We start from the raw sequence: 3,408 nt of genomic DNA, 5'->3' as shown, positions 1-3,408 counted from the left end.
GGCCAGACGGTCCAGGTCCAGCCCCGGATACCACGCCTTGACAAACTCCAAGGCCCGGCGCGCTCCGGCCCGGGCCGAGGAACCCTTCCAAGCTTCAAGACAGCCGGCGGCGACTTACAGCCACTCGGCGGTCCGACTGACGGTGCGTAGAGCCGGCATGTCCGGCCACAAAGCGGCAACCGCCTGGGCGCCGGCACGCTGAAGCCGGCGCATCCGCTGGTGGGCCGGACGAAGACGGGCTTCAATGCTCAGAAGCTGCTCATCAACGGTTCGGGGGGCATTAGCGGCGATCTCCTCACCGCTTGCCCTTCGCGCCTCACGAGCAGCCTCGATGGCCAGAGGGACTGCCTGCGAGTGACCAGGGAAGAAGTCTGCCAAGACAAAAAAGAAGCAAGTCGAAAAATCAGAAGTCGGCCTGACACATAGTCGGAAGCCCGAAGAAACGAAAGAAACTTACCATCAACAATATCCTGTATCTTGTGGAAGCTGGAGGTCAGCATCGCCTCCCTGTCAGTCCAGGAGGAGCGCTCGCTCTCGAACTCGGCCAGGAGAGCAGCCTCCTTCTGCTCGGCCAGCTGCGCCGCCAGCAGGTCGCGCTCCGCGGCAAGCTTGCTACACTCCTCCTCCTTGGCACGCCGGGCGGTATTGGCCTCGCCCAGCTGCTCCTGAAGAATGGCGTTGGCTCCTGAAGAACGAAAGAAGAGACAAATAAGTCGTCAGCAAAGAAGATCGCCGGGAAGATCCGGCTCGACTGCTCAACAGTCGGCCCGAATCTCGAGGACTATAGCCCGCGGGTGCGCCAGCGCGACCCCGCGAAGAAGAAGAACTTACTCCGGCTTTCCAACAAGTCGGCAGCCCGCTTGCTCAACTCCTCAACATTGCGGTTGAAGGCAGTGGCGCGGAGGTTGTGATACTCCTGCAATAAGTCATTAAAGACAAAGTTAGTATTTGGAGCTCGCCAAAGGGAGTTCCGAACCGCCTGCTCAGCAGCCGGCCCGGAACTCGGGGACTACACCCAGTGGGTGCGCTGGCGCGCCCCCACAGATAAAAACAAGAATCAAAAAGAAGAAGGAAACGTACTTGGACGGCCATCCACGCTGCCAGATGCGCCCTGGTGCAAGTTTGAAGGGCATCGCCTTCACCGCGCAGCTTCGCCTGAACGTCCAGAAGCGCTTGATTCAGCGGCCCGGTGCCGCCTCCGCGCAACCACCCGGTGGGCGCGGCGCTCGTGGCCTCGGCATCCAAGGTTGCCGAGCTGGCGGCGCCAGTCTCCCGAGGTCGCGGCGCCGAGGTCGCCCTCTCAAGACGGCGGCGCACTGGCGAGGCGACTTGGAGAAGCAGCCGCGCCTCGGCCTCGTCCATGACCGGCGGCTCCGACAGACCCACCGGCTGTTTGCCGTGCGGTCTCCCAGACGGCGGTGGAGGCGGTGGTGGCGGCACGAGAGTGTCCGACATGGAAGCCTCGCCACTCTCCTTCTCCACGATGGGGTTCTCGGTGCCGGCCTCTCCGGTCTGCCCCGTGAACTCCGGAGGCGGCGGTGCAGACGACAGTGGGGGGACGAGCATCGCCGATCGGCAATGCGCGGCCTCCTCGGCACGCCGTCTCACCGCAAGGGCGGCTTCGGCATCCTCCAGCTTCTTCTGGGCGGAGGCGGCCGCCCTGTCGGCCTCCGCCTTCTCCAGACGTTCGGCCTCCTCCTCCTCACGCTTCTCCCACGCATTTTGCTCCGTCGCCTCCCGCAGGTCGGCGGCGGGGTCGGCCCGCCGAGTATTGGCGGACGTCTCTGCCGACCCCATGACGGAGGGGACGGCGACTCTCTCAAGGGAAAGAGGGGCCCTGAAGAAGAATGGAGGGAGTATAAAAGAAGACTCGGACAAGATTCAACGAAGGAAAATAAAAAGGCGTAAAGACTTACGCAGAGACTAGCGGCGGCCTTCTCACTTCCCTTCGGAAGCGGTTGGCTTTCGCGGCCGCCTCCTCCCGTTTGGTCGCGGCGGCCGCCCCCTTGAACTTCTTCAATTTGCCACCGGGCGCACTTGGCCCGGCGTGACGCCTCTTCGCGCCGCCTTGGCCGGCCAGGCCGACGAAGGAGCCGGCGCCCGATGAGCCGGCCCTCGGCTGGTGGCGCGGAGTGACTTCCCCTTCGGCGTCGTCGTCAGGCCAGTCGGCGAAGGTGGCCGAGGGCCTGAAGTCACCTTCTGCTCCTTCTCCCCCGCCTTCGGCGTCGGCTTCCATCACCGCCGCCCCCAAGTCAGGGTCGTCGACGTCGCTGTCCGCACGATCGGGAACATACTCGCGGGGCTGTCTCGTGGCGCCGGCTACAGGCTGCATAAGGGGATTCTAGCTCAGAAGAAACCGACAAGAGTCAGAAGCCGGAGTCGGCCTCAAAGAAGACAAAACAATAGAGGGACGCGACTTACCACTGGTGGGGGCTTGTCGCACGAGTACGGCTCCTTGCCGAACTGCCAGTCCTCCCCGAACTCGCAGTTCGCGATATAATTCACCATGTTTGCCACCTCCGCGCGGGGCATCTCCTTGGTGCTCATCCGACTCGGGTCTCGGAGGCCGCTCATCTGACAGATCAGGTGAGGCCGACCTTGGAGTGGGAGAACTCGGCGCGCCACAAAGGCGGCCAGCAAGTCGGCCCCGACGAGACCCTCCAACTGCGTCAAGACCCGGAGTCGCGCTACGGCGGCGGCTCCCTCGGGAGTCAGCGTCTTGACTCAGTGGGACCAGCTAGGGAGCCTCCCAGTTAGGGGGGCGGCGTTGTAAGGCGGCAGGTTGACCCAGTCGCCGTCGGAGGCGAGGTTCTTCACGTAGAAGTATGAGCGCTGCCACATCTTCACCGAGTTGATCAGCATGATGGGAGGAAAGGGGTTGTCGGCCGTCGAGCGCCGCATCGCGATGAAGGCGCCGCACTGAGCCAGCACGCCGGCGATGTGCGTGCTGAGCTTAGAAGAGAAGAATTCTCCCCACAGCTCGATGGTGGGGAGAACACCGAGGAAACCTTCACACAGAGTGGCAAAGGCGGAGAGCAACACCACCGTATTCGGAGTGAGGTGGTGCGGTTGAAGGCTGTGGAACTCCAAGAACGAGCGGAAGAAGCCGCTCGCCGGCAGCCCCAAGCCGCGCATGAGGTGCGAGCGGAAGATGACCCGCTCTCCCTTCTCCGGCGCCGGCCGGATCTCCCCCTCTGGCGCGGCGCGGGTGCGCACGAGGTCCGTGCTGGGGAGACGGCGTGTCCGGCGGAGGAACTCGATGTGTTCCTCTTCTACCTCCGAGCCGTCCCACACGCCGGAGTGCACGGCGGGGGACGCGGCGGAGGAAGAGCTCATCGCCGTGGTATGGAGTGCTCTTGCTCAACGACGGAGGCAGGAGGGAGAGAAAGCAAGATGAGGCGGGGGAGC

Source organism: Triticum aestivum, chromosome 6B (genome assembly GCF_018294505.1).
Source record: "Triticum aestivum cultivar Chinese Spring chromosome 6B, IWGSC CS RefSeq v2.1, whole genome shotgun sequence".
NCBI classification, from domain to species: Eukaryota; Viridiplantae; Streptophyta; class Magnoliopsida; order Poales; family Poaceae; genus Triticum; species Triticum aestivum.
The sequence above is the reverse complement of the archived record's forward strand: the minus strand, read 5'-3'. Positions refer to the sequence as shown.